Below are 21,249 nucleotides of genomic sequence, written 5' to 3' on the forward strand. Positions count from 1 at the left end.
ATGATGAAAAGTTGCTTCCCTAAGTGACCCTAATAAGAAGAATGACAACTGCAGAGTGATGATTGAGAAAGGATTTTTATATGAAGGAGGCCATTTCCTGACCTAAATTATTTAACATCTGATTAAAAGGGAATGGCTACCTACGCCAATATTCTTGCCTGGAGAATCCCATGCATAGAGGAGCCTGGTGAGCTGCAGTCCACGGGGTTGCAAAGAGTCAGACACGACTGAGTGACTAACTTTTTTTTAAGACTAGGAAAATATGCCAATTTGTCTTTTTTCATTGATAAATGTTAATACATAATATTCCTGTTATATGAAAACTATTTATTTAGGTTGTCTCATTCTGGGACTAGGAACAAATATCTGCATGTGAAGTTTTTAGAAGGAAGGAGGTGATCAGGCGCCCACAGTCTGTTTACATAATGCTGACCTTTAATACACTGCCCAGCACTGTAAATAACCAAAACCAACTCTGGAAAGTGTTTACTTGGCCTTGCCCTGTGAGTTAGTGCTGAAAATCAGTGATGTAAATCAACCAAGTTCAAATAATACTCCACATATTATGTGCTTAAGTTTCTACTACATGAAATTAGAATTTTCATAAAGTTTTCCAAAATACATTTTTTAAAAACCTGACATTCATGCATCTCCAAGAAGCTTACATAAATCCTAGTAAACAAGATGAAACAAGGAAATGCTGTTTTAGTATATCAGATTGCAATTGATTAAAAAGGAAGATGTAAATAGTTGCTGAAAAATGCATTAGGAAATCAGCACCAGTTTCCAGGTGGAATGATGACCTGGCAACCTTTGCAGATTGCTTTGGTAATCCACAGTCAAAAGCCCTGGGCGTGGCAGGGGGTGGGGGAGTTGTGGGGGAGGGAAGGACCTGCAGTTCAACCCAGAGATTTATTCTGAGGACATAATCAGTGAAGAATACAAAGATCTACATAGAAGAATAGAAGAATGTTCCTTTTGGGGATGGTGAACTCCAAGATTTCTCACTAAATATTTAAAAGTTAAAGCCCAAAGTCTCTGCTGTGGGGGTCTCCTTAACTGGACATAACAAGTGGGAGAGAAGGGGTCTTCCTGTCTCTGACATGGGAAGCTGGCTGCACTGTGCTGTACATGGGAGCCCGGGACCATGGAAACGAGAGTGGGCCCAGAGCACACCTGAGAGTGGGAGGAGCACAGATGCTCAGGCAGGCAGACCACCTGACGCTGCGGCGATTGTCTGGATGAACCAATAGAGGCACAGTGAGGGCACCGTCCTGCCCCTCTACACCCCACCGCTGATCTATGGGCCTGTGTAACACCTGCCTGGGCCTCTCTGAAATACCTGGGGTGGGGGGAGGACTTTTTGAGAGACGGGAAGATTCTGCTATAATATAATATGATATGATCTGGGACACTACTGCAAAAAACCTGGGGGCCCAGGTTCAAACCCTGGTTGGGGAATTCGAATCTTGTAAGCAACGTGGTGTGGCCAAAAAGAAAAAATATATATAATATGACTTAATTTTTATCTAAGAACAGGGCAGATTTGGGGATTTTAGAGTTTTAAGTATATAACTGGCAATCACAGATTTAACATTTTTAGATTCAACTATCTTTCATTCAACAAATATTTGAGCACCTGTGTGTGTGTGTGTGTGTGTGTGTTAGTTGCTCAGTCATGTCCGACTCTTTACGACCCCATGGACTATAGCCTGCCAGGCTCCTCTGTCCATGGAATTCTCCAGGCAAGAGTACTGGAGTGGGTTGCCATTTCCTTCGCCAGGGGACCTTCTCAACCCAGGCATTCTCAACCCAGATTGAACCAGGTCTCCTGAATTACAAGCAGATTCTTTACCATCTGAATCATTAGGGAAGCTCAACTTTGAGCACCTACTATGCGCCAGAAATCCTTCTAGACTCTAGGACCACAAGCGTTACAGATGTGTCATTCTACTTTTAGAAACTAACTCTTAATGACACATTAAATTGCCTTTTGTTGTACAGATGTGGAATTTGAAAAAACTTCTAAGCTAATAGAAATAGTAACAATTTAAAAATTTCAAATCCAGCTATTGACAAACGTTTTTCTTGAAAAAGTTTATGTAAATAAAATACCATGTACTCATTTTGAATATTTTATTATTCCTATAGACACATGTAGTACATGCCTTGAACTTTAGAAAGCAATATAAGAATGCAAATTTATTGCCCCCCAAATTGATATTTTTACCATGAAAATACTTATGGTCAGAGTTGAGCAGAAGAGAGAGGTATTAACATATTATTACAGTTTCAAATTATGATCTTTTTGTATTCTAATATTTACTACAGGATGATCAGTGTGATAAATGATGCTTATGTTTCATCTCAGGGCAAACCTTTTCTAGGCTGTTGAACATACTTTGAAAACTATGGTCCAATGTATTGCTTTATAGGTCCTAATTTTTTTCAATATATTTTTTTTAATTTGACTGTGCCACACCACTTGTGGGATCTCAGTTTCCCGACCAGGGGTTGAATCCAGGCTGCAGGAGTAAAAGTCTGGCATCCTAACAATGAGCTCACCAGGAAACTCCCTTTATAGGTCTCAGTCTTGAGGAAATTAGAGCTACAGTCAATATCCAGTTCAAAAACAAGCTCATTTCAGATATTCAGTTATAAATACCTAAATTTTCTTTAGATAATTGTACCTCTTTCGGTTTTTTAAAAGATATCCCAATTGTCTGGTTTTGCCTGGTAGTTAACTTCATGCCTCTCTGAAGGCATGCTGTAAGGACTGCTGGAAGCAGTACCACCCTGATCTATGTTCTTGCTGGACATGGGAGCAGTTAGGTCACAGCTCCCAGGATACCTCTTGAGTTGGGTGCTTCATGACTGACTTCTGGCCAGTAGAATTTAAGCATTTGCGATGAGTGATGTCAGGAACCAGTTAGGAAAATTGACACTGAGCATTCCAAAATATAGACAATTTAATGCAGATTTTTCTTTGCAAGAGTGTTGAAAAAACTGAGTAAAAAAAAAAAAAAGAAAAAAGAAAAGAATGAAGTGGCATAATGTACGGTATCATAACTATGGTTGATACTGCTGTGTGGTTATTTTGAAAGCTGCAGGACTGGAAAAGGTCAGTTTTCATTCCAATCCCAAAGAAAGGCAATGCCAAAGAATGCTCAAACTACCTCACAATTGCACTCATCTCACATGCTAGTAAAGTAATGCTCAAAATTCTCTAAGCCAGGCTTCAGCAATACATGAACCGTGATCTTCCTGATGTTCAAGCTGGTTTTAGAAAAGGCAGAGGAACCAAAGATCAAATTGCCAACATCCACTGGATCATGGAAAAAGCAAGAGAGTTCCAGAAAAACATCTATTTCTGCTTTATTGACTATGCCAAAGCCTTTGACTGTGTGGATCACAATCAACTGTGGAAAATTCTGAAAGAGATGGGAATACCAGACCACCTGACCTGCCTTTGAGAAATCTGTATGCAGGTCAGGAAGCAACGGTTAGAACTGGACATGGAACAATAGACTGGTTCCAAATAGGAAAAGGAGTACGTTAAGGCTGTATATTGTCACCCTGCTTATTTAACTTATATGCAGAGTACATCATGAGAAACACTGGACTGGAAGAAACACAAACTGGAATCAAGATTGCTGGGAGAAATATCAATAACCTCAGATATGCAGATGACACCACCCTTATGGCAGAAAGTGAAGAGGAACTCAAAAGCCTCTTGATGAAAGTGAAAGTGGAGAGTGAAAAAGTTGGCTTAGAGCTCAACATTCAGAAAACAAAGATCATGGCATCCGGTCCCATCACTTCATGGGAAATAGATGGAGAAACAGTGGAAACAGTGTCAGACTTTATTTTTGGGGGCTCCAAAATCACTGCAGATGGTGACTGCAGCCATGAAATTAAAAGACGCTTACTCCTTGGAAGGAAAGTTATGACCAACCTAGATAGCATATTCAAAAGCAGAGACATTACTTTGCCAACAAAGGTCCATCTAGTCAAGGCTATGGTTTTTCCTGTGGTCATGTATGGATGTGAGAGTTGGACTGTGAAGAAAGCTGAGCACCGAAGAATTGATGCTTTTGAACTGTGGTGTTGGAGAAGACTCTTGGGAGTCCCTTGGACTGCAAAGAGATCTACCCAATCCATTCTGAAGGAGCTCAGCCCTGGGATTTCTTTGGAAGGAATGATGCTAAAGCTGAAACTCCAGTACTTTGGCCACCTCATGAGAAGAGTTGACTCATTGGAAAAGACTCTGATGCTGGGAGGGATTGGGGGCAGGAGGAGAAGGGGACGACAGAGGATGAGATGGCTGGATGGCATCACTGACTCGATGAACATGAGTCTCAGTGAACTCCGGGAGTTGGTGATGGACAGGGAGGCCTGGCGTGCTGCGATTCATGGGGTCTCAAAGAGTCAGACACGACTGAACGACCGAACTGAACTGAACTGAAGAGAGTAGATTTTAAGAGTTTTCATTACAACAGAAAAAGAATTCTTTTCGTCTTTCACTTGTACGTATATGAGATGATAGATGTTTAAACCTATTGTGGTGCTTGTGTCACAATATATGTAAGTCAAGTCATCATGCTGCACACCTTAAACATACACAGTGTTATATGTCAATCATATCTCAATAAAACTTGAAAAAAAATAGAAAAGAAAATTAGTAACTGCAGGAAGCACCTACCAACCCCCAAGACTGGAAGAATAAAGGGCCTAGGTGGTGTCACTACATAACAGATCTATGGGGATGTGACACCTGGCTGGTTCTCAGAGGAGCCCTGTCCTGGTGCTGAAACTACAGAGGGACTGAGGGCTCCATGTGCACTGGTAAAATCATATGGTCCCTTCAGTGGTAGGTGGTAGTTGTTAGGCCTGTGGAGTGGTGCCTGAGCCCTGGTGCTGAGACTGAAGAAGGGGCTGTGCCCAGTGTGTAACAGTGCCGCTATGAAATTAAAAGACACTTGCTCCTTGGAAGAAAAGCTATGACAAACCTAGACAACATATTAGAAAGTAGAGATATCACTTTGCCAACAAAGGTCTGTATAGTCAAAGCTATGTTTTTTCCAGTTGTCATGTATGGATGTTAAGTGTTGGACAATGAAGAAGGCTGAGCCCTGAAGAATCGATGCTTTCAAATGTGGTTCTGGAGAAGACTCTTTAGAGTCCCTTGGACCGCAAGGAGATCAAACCAGTCATCTCTAAAGGAAATCAGTCCTGAATATTCATTGGAAGGACTCATGCTGAAGCTAAAGCTCCAATACTTTGGCCACCTGATGGGAAGAACTGACTCATTGGAAAAGACCCTGATGCTGGGAAAGATTGAAGGCAGGAGGAGAAGGGGATGATAGAGGATGAGGTGGTTGGATGGCATCACCAATGGACATGAGTTTGAGCAAGCTCTGGGAGTTGGTGAAGGACAGGGAATCCTGGTGTGTTGAAGTCCATGGGGTCAGAAAGAATCAGACATGATTGATTGACTGAACAACAAACAACAAGGACACTCTTTCACTGACTGCTGCTGTTTAAGGGATATTTTTTTAAAACATTTTATTTATTTATTTGGCTGCACTGGGTGGCATGTGGGATCTTTTGGTGGCAGCATGTGGAATCTGAAGTTGCATCTTGCCAACTCTTTGTTGTGACATGTGGGATCTAGTTCCCTGACCAGGAATTGAACCTGGGCCTCCCTTCATTGGGAGCGCAGAGTCTTAGCCACTGGACCACTGGGGAAGTCTCAGGATATTGATATGATGAAGAATAAGGGAGTCTCTTTTCCTCTGCTCCCATCTGCCGGTCTTTCATTAGTATCTCATTGTTAGAAGGCACTAGAAGCCAGTTAGCTTCCAAGGAAGTTTAGTAAATGAAGTTTTCAAGGTCCCTACTGCAGAAGTACATATCAGTGCACAGAGGGAACAGAAAGACTCATGAGGAGACAAGAGGCTGGTGACAGGCCTGGAAGATCACACAAAGGAATTTGAACTTCATTTTTGAGACAAAGAGAAGCTCTCTGAAAAAGAAGAAATCGATTAAAATTTCTGGAAGCCTGTGCTGAAGTTTAAAAATATTTAAAAGAGGAAGAAAATGTGAATATGTCTAAACTTTGCATGTTTTATTTTCATATAACATTTTTTCCCATTAAGAATGAACACAGGCTTACAGTAAAAAATTTGTAGAGAAAAAAATATGAAAAAGAAAATAGGGCTTCCTTGGTGACTCAGTGGTCAAGAATCTGCATACCAATGCAGGAGACACAAGAGACGTGGGTTCAATTCCTGGTCTGGGAAGATCCCATATGCCATCAGACAACTAAGCCTGTGGCCACAAACTACTGAGCCCAAGCTCTAGAGTTTGTGCTCTTCAACAAGAGAAGCCACCCCAATGATAAGCCCGAGCACCACCACTGGAGAGTAGCCCCCTTTCTCAGCAACTAGAGGAAATCCCACACAGCCATGAAGATCCAGCACAGCCAAAAATAAATAAGTAAATATTTTAAAACAGAAAATAATTCTGCCATCTGTCTTCAGTTCTGTTCAGTTCAGTCACTCAGTTGTGTCTGACTCTTTGGGACCCCATGGACTGCAGCACACCAGGCTTCCCTGTCCATCACCAATTCCCAGAGCTTGCTCAAACTCATGTCCATCGAGTTGGTAATGCCATCCAACCATCTCATCCTCTGTTGTCCCCCTCTCCTCCTGCCTTCAATCTTTCCCAGCGTCAGAGTCTTTTCCAATGAGTCAGTTGTTTGCACCAGGTGGCCAAAGTATTGGAGATTCAGCTTCAGCATCAGTCATCTATAGACTGCCATCTATAGACTGTCACAAATAACATTTAGGTACAATTCCTACTAGCCTTTTGTCTAGAAATACACATAGTTTTACTATAGCTCTTTCTTCAATCACTATTCTGTTGTGAGCATTTTTTCAAAGAGCAGTTTTTTTAACAGTTACATATTGTATTCAGTGAAATACCCTATAAATTATGTCACGATTCGTGACATTGTTAAACGTGGAACAGAATGAAAAAGTAGAAATTTACTAGATTCCCGAGGTTCTTAGATAGCAGATACCAAAATGAATTGGGAGACAAACTGCTCTGCAGTAACATCGACGTCATTATGTGAAAACTGGCTCCTGACTTGGAATGCTTTATTTTCATCTAGGCTGTAACAGGGTCAAAAGTGGAGATGACTTCATACTTAAGCAAGTCAGTCTTCAGTGGGGTCCCCCGAGAACTGGTGTGACTGACATCCCTGTGGTTAGCGGAACTTAGTAGACTGGTATCTGACTCTTGACTGGAGAACACTGGGCAGAGACCTACAGGTTACCCGCTCTTGGGCTAGGAAGAGAGGAGAGCGGCTGTTCCCATTGTGAATTTGCGAGGGTAACAGACAAGCGCTTCCAAGGGCAAGATCTTGGCTGCACCTGTGAGAAAGAGCTGGCCTGGAACTGTGTTAGATTCTGTCCACGGGGGGCCACCTGGGAACACTGGTCCCCCCAAAATCTGTGTGGAATAGACCATGTCATGTGCTGCTGCTGCTGCTGCTGCTAAGTCACTTCAGTTGTGTCCAACTCTGTGCGACCCCATAGACGGCAGCCCACCAGGCTCCCCCGTCCCTGGGATTCTCCAGGCAAGAACACTGAAGTGGGTTGCCATTTCCTTCTCCAATGCGTGAAAGTGAAAAGTGAAAGTGAAGTTGCTCAGTCGTGTCCAACTCTTAGCGACCCCATGGACTGCAGCCTACCAGGCTCCTCCGCCCAGGGGATTTTCCAGGCTAGAGGACTGGAGACCGGTGTCTAAACAGACCATTGAAAACAAAACCAGGAACTGAGGGGACAAAGTTCATCTGGAAGAGAATGCATCATCCGTATCAGTAGTTTCTCAACCTGGAATGTGTTTGTACCCCTGGGGACATTTGGCAATGTCTGAGGATTTTTCGTTGTCACAACTGGGGTTGAGTGGTGTGTTACTGGCCTGTGGTTAAAGTCTGGGTGTGCTGCTGAGCATCCTATGATGCATGGGACAGCTGATGATTATTTGGCCCAAGTGTTAAATGCTAAGTTTGGAAGACCTTGGTGCATATCATGTAGAGAGAAGGAAAGACTCAGTAGGAAACATTTGCCAAACCTTGACTGTGGGGCACAACTCTGTGAATAGGCTGAACATACTGAACACTTTCAATGGGTGAATGATTTTATATGTAAATTGTTGTTGTTGTTTAGTTGCTCAGTCGTGTCTGACTCTTTTGCTACCCCATGGACTGTAGTTTGCCAGGCTCCTCTGCCCATGGGATTTCCCAGGCAAGAACACTGAAGTAGGTTACTATTTCCTTCTCTAGGGGATCTTCCTGACCCAGGGATCAAACCTGAATCTCCTCCTTGCAGGAAGATTCTTTACCATTAAGCCACCATGGAAGCCCTCATTATCTCTCTATAAAACTGCTATAAAACAATGGGTGGGAATTCCCTGGTGGCATGATGGTTAGAATCCTGGGCTTTCACTGCCATGGCCTGGGTTCAACCCCTGGTTGGGAACTGAGATCCTGCAAGCCAACATTTCAGAAACAAACTTATCATAGAAAAAACTTAATATATGTAAAGAATGCCTTGAATAGAAGTGTTCTAGAAGTTAATCAAATGGAGCCTTTATTTCTGTGTCCCACTATGACTTTATAATATGTCCATTAGAAATTCTTCCTCTGCTCCTGGAAGATTTTTTTTTTCTCATTTCCAGTTAATAACATTTCTGTGATCACTTAATGTCACCAAAATATTATCAATTTAGAAACTAGAATGTTTAGTCTACCCAATCAAAGCTTTGAGTAGTATTTTACATTAATGGATTTTCTAATGGCTGAGTAGCAAAGAATCCACCTGCAAATTCAGGGGATGCTGGCTTGATCCCTGGATTAGGAAGATCCCCTGGAGGAGGAAATGCAGCCCACTCCAGTACTCTTGCCTGGGAAATCCCAGGGACAGAGGAGCCTGGTGGGCTACAGTCCACCGGGTCGTAAACAGGCAACACGAATGGGCAACTAACATTTTCGCATTCACCTCCTTAGTATTACATTACATTAGCACCAGAGAAGCAGTGAGGTGACCTGTTTTTGTTAATTGGTAATGACATAATTAAGAAATTGGAGAAAATAAACAGCGCTTGCAATTTCAAAATAAGACTAAAGTTTGAGAACTACTGATTAGAGAAAAAAAGTCATGATTAATCTCACTGTAGCACCACCTAGTGGAACTTCAGAAGAAATCAATAGGTTTTTTCCGTCAGTCTTGTTCACTAGCTAAATTGGGCTGGACTCTTTGTGACCCCATGGATTGCAGCAAGTCAGGCTCCCTTATCCTTCACTGTCTCTCAGAGTTTGCTCAAATTCATATCCATTGAGTTGGTGACGTTATCCAACCATCTAGTCCTCTGCCATCAGTCATGGGAACAAGGAAAAATATAAAGTGAACTAGGTTTCATCGAACGTATGCATGTGTGCTCAGTCATGGCCGACTCTGCAACCCCATGGACTGTAGCCTGCCAGGCTACTCTGTCCATGAAATTTTCCAGGCAAGAATACTGAAGTGGGTTGCCATTTCCTTCTCCAGGGGATCTTCCTGACCCAGAGGTTGAACCCGCATGTCCTGCATTGACAGGCAGATTCTTTATCACTGAGCCATCAGGGAAGCCCTTAGATTCTCCTTAGAATTCTTAAAAAAAAAAAAAAAAAAATTATTTCTATGTTAAAAGCATATATAATTGAGAGCTCTAGGCCCTGTAATTTCACTCCATGTAGTAACATGGTAACATGGCTTCAGAAATTTCAGTCTGCAAAATGAGGAAACACTGAGGATTCTAAGCTTTATTCAGTCACTAAAATAATCTGCAGTATAAGATGGAGACTAGAAAATTAACTGCAACTACTATTGCAAAGTTAAGATTTGTCATAAAATACACTAAGTCAAAAAGCAGATGAAATGAAGTTTCTTCATTATTCAGTTTCTTAATTTTTCCACTAAATTCCAAATAGAGTTGGGGAAATTCTACTGTTTCTTCTGACACTTTTTCTTTAACAGGGTCTATCATTTTCTTCTGTATCCCTAGGGTGTCCTCTAGGATTGTCAAGCCAAATTCCATTTCCTAGACATGAGCGCTTCTGCACTCATGTACCTAAAAGCATGCACCTTTGGAGCTTTTCCGTATTTGTCTGTTGCTCCCTTGACTTTTCCTTGGCTGGATTATTGCGCTAATGGATTCCTGGCTAATTGATTTGCGTGTGTGTCTGCTAAGTTGCTTCAGTCATGTCCAACTCTTTGCAACCCCGTGGGCTATAGGCCGCCAGGTTCCTCAGTTCATGGGATTCTCCAGGAAAAAATACTGGAGTGGGTTGCCGTTTTCTTCTCCAGGGAATCTTCCTGACCCAGGGGCTGAACCTGTGTCTCTTGCGTTTCCTGCTTGGCAGACAGATTCTTTACTACTGCACCATCTGGGGAGCCCTCCTCTACTCACGAGGAATTATCACTTCATTCATGTTGTGTTCGTGTTAATAAAACTGTCGCTCATTGGAATCTAGCGTGCTATAGGAATTTTTTGCACGGTGCTAAGTCACTTCAGTTGTGTCTGACTCTTTTCGAACCTCTGCACTGTAGCCCACCAGGCTCTTCTTTCCATGGGATCCTCCAGACAAGATACTGTAGTGAGTCACCATGCCCTCCTCCAGGGGATCTTCCCAACCCAGGGATTAAACCCACATCTCTTATGTCTCCTGCATTGGCAGGCAGGTTCTTTACCACTAGCACCACCTGGGAAGCCCAGCTGGTTTAGAAGATTTATATTTCACTTTTTTTTCATTTTCAGAAATGAGATCTATTATTTCAATTTTAAAAGACTATCTTTTTCACTTGATATCGTCATTGTTAATTCCTCCAATTGTCAGCTCTTGTCATCACATTTTTGGATCAGCTGTTAAGTCACATCAGCCTACTGTGCTCCAGCCAGGCCCCTGCCTCTTTTGCCCTCTCAGGTTCTCACTTCCATGAGCCAGAGCACAGACTCACAGCTTCAAAGTACATTCTAAGCACATTCAGCTCTAATTTTGTATGGGAAAAGAACCATTTCTCCAAAGAAGCAACATAATTATGGCTAAAGTCTATCCTGAACATCTATATTAAATTATTAATTACATTTCACAATTCTTAAATGGTTTGTGTGGTTGAAAGTTTTTCACATTGATTGGTCATTTAGGTGTCTTCTTTGGTGAATCACTGGCCATTGAGTTGATCATTTTTCTATTGGAAATGTATTTTTCTTTTTATTTGTACATTCTCATTATCCATTAGGGATATTCATCTATTTCCCCCCTAATCTATGACCTTTTTTAATAAAAAAGGAGGAAAAAAAACATAACTAGAGGTACCAATATTATTTCAAATTTAACCTTTGCAACTGTGCTCAACATTTTCCTGTTACAAACCAGCATCCTTTTAATATGTTCCTAAGTCTATCCATAATACCATCTTTCTCCTAATCTCCAAAGCTAGAATCCCCTAAAGAACCTTTAACTCTTCTCTCTATGAAGTCCCTTATACCCCAAACTATCACCAGGTTCTGTCATTTCATTGCATGGCAACCCACTCCAGTATGCCTGCCAGGAGAATCCCATGGACAGAGGAGCCTGTGGGCTATAGTCCACAGGGTCACACAAAGTTGGACACCACTGAAGTGACTGAGCACGTGTGCACCTGTGCTTTTAAACCTAAAAGGCCAGGAAGAAAATCCTTTAATCATCTCCCTGCGCACCAGACACCACATCGTAGCTACATCCCATCCCTGTGCACAAACAGAAGAACAAAAGTGCGGCTTAATATGGAGAAAGGATGAAGAAGACAAACGGAAATGCTGGGAAAGAGGAGAAAGGGTTGGATGAATGCTGACAAATACTGTGGAATCAGTGTTCTGCTTCATGTTCACAAGCAAAACCTTGACTCCTGAATGGAATATTTGTGATGGATCACTAAAGGGGAATTCAGGATGATTTGCATACTGTTTTTTGTACTTAAAAAATTATTTCTGACATGTACACTCTATTTATGGTTGTCCTGGGTCGTCATGGCTGTGCGCAGGCTTTCTCTAGTTTCAGAGATTGCGGGCTACTCTCGAGTTGTGGTGCACAGGCTTCTCACTCTGGTGGCTTCTCCTGTTGCAGAGCTTGTGCTTTGGGTGCATGGGCTTCAGTTAGTTTCAGCACAGGGGCTCTCAGTAGTTTCAGCTCCCGGGCTCTAGAGCATAGAATCAATAGTTGTGGTGCACAGGCTTAGTTGCTCCAAGGCATGTGGGATCTTCCAGATCAGGGATTGAACCCACATCCCTGCACTGGCAGGTGGATTCTTATCTGCTGTACCACCAAGGAAGTCCTATTTGCATATTCTTTATCTGAGACTGAGGTAAAGTGCAATTAGCAGGCTGTTGGATACAACATCCCCCTGCATCTCAGAGAGAATTACCTTTTGACACAGTCCCTTCTTCCCAGCTAACTCGGTGGTAAAGAATCCACCTGCAATGCAAGAGTCGTGGGTTCAATCTCTGGGTCGAGAAGATCCCCTGAAGAAAGAAATGGTTACCCACTCTAGTATTCTTGCCTGGGAAATCCCACGGATAGAGGTGGTCCATGGAGTTGCAAAGAGTCAGAAATGATTTATCAACGAAACAACAACAAGAGTTCCTGCTTGGCCCCAGGGCTGGAAAAATGTTTCTCAGCGACTCTGTGACATGGGTGTGATGACTCCACTTTTAAAATGAGGAAACTGAGCATGTTTTAACCTTAGTTCACACAGGTATTAGGTGGGTTGGCAAGAATTTGAAGCCAGATACATATGATTGAAAAATCCATGTGTTCTATTTTTTGTTGCCTCTCATACAATTTTGGACTCATGAATAGTATTGGTCTAAGAGAGTATTTCCTTCTTTTTGAGAGACTGAACCTGGTCCACAGCAATGGAATTCTAACCACTAGACCACTAGGGAACTACCCCAAAATTTTAAAACAATTAAGTTAAATCTAATTTCCTCACAGGCTAGGAAGCTATGTTCAACTTTCTATAACCCCACCACCACTTATAACCAACTACAAATGACACCTGTTTCATTTGCACATTGGTTGTGGTGGTGGTGGTGTAGTTGTTACATCATGTCAGATTCTTGTGACCCCAGGGACTGTAGCCCACCAGACTCCTCTGTTCACCAGGTTCTCCAGGCAAGAATACTGGAGTGAGGTGCCATTTCCTGACCCAGGGATTGAACCTGCATCTCCTAAATTGCAGGCAGATTTTTTACCACTGAGTTGCCAGAGAAGCCCCACCTGCACATTACTGTCTGATATATTTCACTAACATAACTCACTTATATGAGAACCACAGGACTCATATAAAATTTTATTGAGTAATTCAGCATCTCAGTCTGTACCTACAAAAAGAGAAAGGAACACTTGTAAGTTACATTGTGTTAATCACTATGCTATCACTTTGTTATTCATGAATTCTGTATTTGCAAATACACTTCTTAAAATTTATTTATAACCCTCAAATCAATATTCAAACACTTTAGTGATGGTAGTGATATATAAGGGCAGACTAGGGGAAAATCTGAGTTGCTGAAGGAGGTGCAAGTCTTAATTGAGGTCTGATATGGTTTTGCCAAGAAAATGCACTGGTCATAACAAACACCCTCTTCCAATAACACAAGAGAAGATTCTACACATGGACATCACCAGATGGTCAACGCCAAAATCAGATTGATTATATTCTTTGCAGCCAAAGATGGAGAAGCTCTACACAGTCAGCAAAAACAAGACCAGGAGCTGACTGTGGCTCAGACCATAAACTCCTTATTGCCAAATTCAGACTCAAATTGAAGAAAGTAGGGAAAACCACTAGACCATTCAGGTATGACCTAAATCAAATCCCTTATGATTATACAGTGGAAGTGAGAAACAGATTTAAGGGACTAGATCTGATAGAGTGCCTAATGAACTATGGAATGAGGTTCCTGACATTGTACAGGAGACAGGGATCAAGACCACCCCCATGGAAAAGAAATGCAAAAAAGCAAAATGGCTGTGTGGGGAGGCCTTACAAATAGCTGTGAAAAGAAGAGAAGCAAAAAGCAAAGGAGAAAAGGAAAGATATAAGCATCTGAATGCAGAGTTCCAAAGAATAGCAAGAAGAGATAAGAAAGCCTTCTTCAGCGATCAATGCAAAAAAATAGAGGAAAACAACAGAATGGGAAAGACTAGAGATCTCTTCAAGAAAATTAGAGATACCAAGGGAACATTTCATGCAAAGATGGGCTCTATAAAGGACAGAAATGGTATGGACCTAACAGAAGCAGAAGATATTAAGAAGAGATGCCAAGAATACACAGAAGAACTGTACAAAAAAGAGCTTCACGACCCAGATAATCACGATGGTGTGATCACTGACCTAGAGCCAGACATCCTGGAATGTGAAGTCAAGTGGGCCTTAGAAAGCATCACTACGAACAAAGCTAGTGGAGGTGATGGAATTCCAGTTGAGCTATTCCAAATCCTGAAAGATGATGCTGTGAAAGTGCTGTACTCAATGTGCCAGCAAATTTGGAAAACTCAGCAGTGGCCACAGGACTGGAGAAGGTCAGTTTTCATTCCAATCCCAAGAAAGGCAATGCCAAAGAATGCTCAGACTACCACACAACTGCACTCATCTCACATGCTAGTAAAGTAATGCTCAAAATTCTCTAAGCCAGGCTTCAGCAATACGTGAACTGTGAACTTCCTGATGTTCAAGCTGGTTTTAGAAAAGGCAGAGGAACCAGAGATCAAATTGCCAACACCTGCTGGATCATGGAAAAAGTAACAGAGTTCCAGAAAAACATCTATTTCTGCTTTATTGACTATGCCAAAGCCTTTGACTGTGTGGATCACAATCAACTGTGGAAAATTCTGAAAGAGATGGGAATACCAGACCACCTGACCTGCCTCTTGAGAAAGCTGTATGCAGGTCAGGAAGCAATGGTTAGAACTGGACATGGAACAACAGACTGGGTTCCAAATAGGAAAAGGAGTACGTCAAGGCTGTATATTGTCACCCTACTTACTTAACTTATATGCAGAGTACATCATGAGAAACACTGGGCTGGAAAAAGCACAAGCTGGAATCAAGATTGCCAGGAGAAATATCAATAACCTCAGATATGCAGATGACACCACCCTTATGGCAGAAAGTGAAGAGGAACTCAAAAGCCTCTTGATGAAAGTGAAAGTGGAGAGTGAAAAAGTTGGCTTAAAGCTCAACATTCAGAAAACGAAGATCATGGCATCTGGTCCCATCATTTCTTGGGAAATAGATGGGGAAACAGTGGAAACAGTGCCAGACTTTATTTTTTGGGGCTCCAAAAGCACTGCCGATGGTGACTGCAGCCATGAAATTAAAAGACGCTTACTCCTTGGAAGGAAAGTTATGACCAACCTAGATAGCATATTCAAAAGCAGAGACATTACTTTGCCAACAAAGGTCCGTCTAGTCAAGGCTATGGTTTTTCCTGTGGTCATGTATGGATGTGAGAGTTGGACTGTGAAGAAGGCTGAGCATCGAAGAATTGATGCTTTTGAACTGTGGTGTTGGAGAAGACTCTTGAGAGTCCCTTAGACTGCAAAGAGATCCAACCAGTCCATTCTGAAGGAGCTCAGCCCTGGGATTTCTTTGGAAGGAATGATGCTAAAGCTGAAACTCCAGTACTTTGGCCACCTTATGCGAAGAGTTGACTCATTGGAAAAGACTCTGATGCTGGGAGGGATTGGGGGAAGGAGGAGAAGGGACGACAGAGGATGAGATGGCTGGATGGCATCACTGACTCGATGGATGTGAGTCTGGGTGAACTCCGGGAGTTGGTGATGGACAGGGAGGCCTGGCGTGCTGCGATTCATGGGGTCGCAAACAGTCGGACACAACTGAGCGAATGAACTGAACTGAACTGATGGCCACACACTGCCTTGTTTCAGCTCTCATATGTGTGTTAGTCACCCAGTCACGTCTAAGTTTTTGAGACCCATGGTTTGTAGCCTGCCAGGCTCCTCTGGCCATGGAATTCTCCAGGCAAGAATACTGGAGTGGGTTACCACTTCCTTCTCCAACTCATACTGTATATCTGCATCATTTTCATAGTCTATATCAAATGCCAATTATCACATTTTTATGTGTTCTGTTGCTGATTTCTCTGTTTAAAATGCCCCCCACATGTAGTGCTGAAATGCTATCTGGTGTCCAGAAGTGCAAGAAGGCTGTGACGTGCCCTATGGAGAAAACACATGTTTTAGGTAAGCTCTGTTCGGGCATGAGTTCCATTGCTCTTGGCCCAGAATTCAACGTTAATGAATCAAGAATATATATTAAAAAAGTGTCCTTAAAGCAAAAACATAAACAAAACAAGGTTATGTTCTGATTGAGAAACATGCTGGGATGAGAGGCTTGCCAGGAACTTAACCCTGTGATTCCCCCAGAGAGATGGCTCAGTATTTGCTGACTCAGTCTCCCAGAGATTTTATAGAACCCAACTATCTAGAATGATGGGGCTTCCTTAGATGGCTCAGTGGTAAAGAATCTGGCTGCCAGTACAGGAGCCTCAGGAGATGCAGGTTCGATCCCTGGGTCGGGAAGATGCCCTGGAATATGGCAACCCACTCCAGTATTCTTGCCTGGGAAATCCCATGGACAGAGGAGCCTGGTGGGCTACAGTCCATGAGGTCACAAAGAGTTGGACATGACTGAGCAACAGGTCTTGCATCGAGACTGATGAGAACTGACTGCAGCAACAGCAAAAATAAGGTAATTTTTCTTTTAAATTTTCATCATGGAAAATTTCAACTGTGTAAGAGAGACCATAATAAACAGACCTTTTGAGCCTTATGACCCAGGCTCAATAACAGCTGATCCAGTCAGTTTCCTCCTTCTTTCTCTCTAGCTGGATTAAATACAAATCTCAAGACATGTAACATTTCATCCTTAACTATTTTTTTTTAATGGTAAGGAAAACTTTAAGACTATTGTGGTAAAGTGTCAAAACTATTGAAATAGGAGAGATGAGTTCAGCTCTCATTAAGGACAACTTGGGCTTTACAGACAACAGGTTACGTGTGCGAGAGGGGGGTGGGGGTTGTGCATGGAAAATTACTAAGAGAAGACATCAAGCATAGGGAGAAGTTTTTCCAAACTTATTTTAAGAGCTTTCTTACTGAATGGCAGGCTAGGGTGATTAGATATCAATGATGGGAGATGAGAAATTTGATTAAACATTGAAAGTGATCACATATCAAGAGTGGGAAAAATCCTCTCTAAGCAGACTCAGCTCATCCTTAAAAACTATTTTATCGGTAAATTCTTGTTAATGTTTTAAAATTATAAGAGTAGAAAATCTAGAAAGCAGAAAATTACAAAGAAGGAAATAACCATGTAAATTGATACTGAGTGCACATTTTGATTGATTTCTTCTGTCTTCTTACACAGAGTAAATTGAAAGATGGGAACCATATTGAATAGATCCTCTCTTTTCATTGAATAGTAAGCCAGTTTGCCATATCTTTAGTCTTCAAAAATAAATGGTACTCTTTATACATTATCTCATTTAATAAGAGGTATGCCATTTTTTCCATGTTTGCTTTATCATTTTGAAAAGTGTGATTCCTTATTTAAAATCACACTTTTTATCTTGTTATAAGTGTACCTTCACACACACTGTAAGAGATAATCCAGAAGACACAGTATGCTCTCTACTCAGGTCCCTCCACTGGGAACATCTTGCAGAACTATAGAGCAATGTCACAACTAGGAGAATGACATCTCTCAGTCAAGACAGAACTTTCCATCATCAGGACGATCCCTCCTGTTGATTTTTCACAACCGTACCCACTTCCCTTTGGTCGTCAAATCTTCCTTAACCCTCTGCTGCTGCTGCTGCTGCTAAGTCGATTCAGTTGTGTCCTGACTCTGTGCGACCCCATAGACGGCAGCAGCCCACCAGGCTCCCCCGTCCCTGGGATTCTCCAGGCAAGAGTACTGGAGTGGGTTGCCATTTCCTTCTCCAATGCATGGAAGTGAAAAGTGAAAGGGAAGTCGCTCAGTTGTGTCCGACTCTTAGTGACCCCGTGGACTGCAGCTTACCAGGCTCCTCCATCCATGGGATTTTCCAGGCAAGAGTACTGGAGTGGGTTGCCATTTCCTTCTCCAATGCATGAAAGTGAAAAGTGAAAGGGAAGTTGCTCAGTTGTGTCCGACTCTTTGCGACCCCATGGACTGCAGCCTACCAGGCTCCTCTGTCCATGGGATTTTCCAGGCAAGAGTACTGAAGTGGGGTGCCATTGCCTTCTCTGCCTTAACCCTCAGGGAACCACTAATCTGTATTTCTATAATTTGTCATTTCAAGACGATTAAATATATATATAGCATCATCGACTCAATGGACATGAGTTTGAGCAAACTCCAGGAGATAGTGAAGGACTGGGAGGCTTGGTGTGCTACAGTCCATGGGGTCACAAAGAGTTGGACACGACTGAGCGACTGAACAACATATATATATGGAATCACACAGTATATAAGCTTTCAAGACTGGCTTTTTTCACCCATCCCAAGATTCAAGTTGTTTTCTATATCAGCTTTTTTTTTCCTCTCCCTTTTATTATTGACTAGTATTCCAGGTATGGATGTAGCACAGAATGTTTTCCCATTCATCCACTGAAAGATACTTAGGTTTTTTCTAGTTTTTGGCTATTATAAATGAAGCTGCTATAAAAATATGTGTATAGATGTTTGCGTGAACACAGAAATGCATTATTTTCTATTGTGGCTGTAACAAATTGTGTTCAGTCGTGTCCAACTCTTCGCAACCCATGAACTGTAGCCCACCAGGCTCCTCTGTCCGTGGGATTTCCCAGGCAAGAATCCTGGAGTGGGTTGCCATTTCCTCCTTCATGGGATCACCTAGACCCAGGGATTGAAACCGTGTCTCCTGCATTGGCAGGTGGATTCTTTGCCACTGAGCCACCTGGGAAGCCCCAATTTCTTCAAGCTTAATCTAAAAAACCCTCAAATGTATTATTTTGCAGTTATGGAGATCAGAATTTTGAGTTCCTTCTGGAAGCTCCAGGGGTGCATCTGATCTTGGCCTTCTCTTTCTGGAGCTGGCCAGCATTTCTATGCTCATAGCTACATTCCAAGTGCTGCTTCCAACATCACAAGATCTTCTAACTCTGGTGCTCCTTGTTGTTTTGTTGCTAACTCATATCCAACTCTTTTGTGACCCCATGGACTGTCGCCTCTCTCTTACAAGGGCCCTTCTGATTTTATTGGACCCACTTGAATCATCCAAAATAATCTTTTCATCTTAACATCGCTAACTTAATCACAACTACAAAGACCCTTTTGCCAAGTAAGGTATCATATTCACAAATTCTGGGGACTAGATTTAGTCAAAATATAGCAAAGCCATTATTTAGTCAACCACAAGTTTTCATTTCTTTGGGGTAGGTGCTCAAGAATGTAACTATCATTGATGATCACACGCTTAGCTTTATAAGAAACTCTTAAACTATTTTCCATAAGGATTGTACTAGTTACAGTCCCACCAGTGATGTAAGGGTGATGCAGTTCTCCACTACAACTTTGCAAGCATTTGGTCACCTTTTTTAGTCATTCTGATAGATGTGCAGCGATATCTCACTGCGATTTTAATTTGCATTTTTTTTAATGGTAAAAGACACTGAACATCTTTTCAAATGCTTAATTGCCATCTGTATACCCTCTTTGGTGAAATAGCTGTCCATGTCTTGTCTGCTTTATTTTTAAAGCAACTTAGAAGTGCTTCAGAAACTCTCACTAAGGCTGCTAACAGAATTTATGGGTTCTTTGGGTAGGTTTTTGACCTGGATCTTTGAGGAAACTTAAGTGCAGTGGTTCTAAAACTTAGTGTGCCTCACAATCACCTGAGCTTGATAAAATACAATTTGCTGGGACCCATCTCCAGTGTCTGATTTTCTAACTATGGGGTGGCACCCTGGAGAACTGGCATTTGTAACAAACTCCCAGGTACCACTGATGCTTTTATCCCAGGATCATACTTTGATATGCTTTAGGGAGACTTTAGGGCTACTTGATGTTTTCTTTTGCCATTTCCTTGTCACAGTAAATTTCCTTGTAGTAAACATTACAATGAATGAAATACTTACGCTCCAAAGTGAAGTGCTTGGGGAGAAAAAAAAAAAAAAGAGGACAGAGGTAAGGCAAAAGCACACAGAAATTAATCTGATCTCCCAGGGGCCAAAGACTGGAACAATTTGAGCAACTAAATTAATTATGAAAGCACTGGATAAATATCCATGAGTCCCTAGTGATAGAAATACGGGAGAAAGGTCAGATCTTCCTTGCACAGGAATTCCAAATACTCCAGGAGGGGAGCTTTAATTCCCTTCTCCTTGAGTATGGGCTGGATTTAACGACTCACCTCACAAGACTAGAGTATGGAAAGTGGAAAATACTAATTTTGCCATGGAAAACCCGGCAGACACAGCTTTAGCCCAAATAACCAGGATTAACATGATCAGTGACAAATCATACTGATATCACAAGCCCTGATATAATGACATAAGGAAGGCACTGCACTTGTAGTATCGTTTCCCTAAATCCATAACCCCAACCTTGTTGTTAGGTCACTAAGTCGTGTCCAACTCTTTTGTGACCCCATGGACTGTAGCCAGCCAGGCTCCTCTGTCCATGAGTTTTTCCAGGCAAGAATACTGGAGTGGGTTGCCATTTCCTTCTCCAGGGCCTCTTCAGGCCCAGGGATCAAACCCATGTCTCTTACATTAGCAGGTGGATTCTTTACCGCTGAGCCACCAACCCCCACCTAATTGTGAGAAAACATCAGAACTCAATTTGAGATTCATTCTAAAAACATCTGCCCTATACTCTTCAAAAAAGTGTCAAGGCCATGAGACTAGACCAAGAAACTCACAAACTGGGGGGAGATAACAAGGAAAAAGAATATTAGTGAAAAAAACGGGAAATCCAGGTGGTCTGTAGCTAACAGTACTATAACAATGTCAATTTCCTGGTTTAGATAAATGTAGTAACTGGTTAAGTAATACATGTCTATTAGGGGAAGCTGGGTAAAGGATACATAGAAATTCTTTGCAACACTTCTGTTAATCTACAGTTATTT

This window comes from Bos indicus x Bos taurus, chromosome 14 (genome assembly GCF_003369695.1).
Source record: "Bos indicus x Bos taurus breed Angus x Brahman F1 hybrid chromosome 14, Bos_hybrid_MaternalHap_v2.0, whole genome shotgun sequence".
NCBI lineage: Eukaryota > Metazoa > Chordata > Mammalia > Artiodactyla > Bovidae > Bos > Bos indicus x Bos taurus.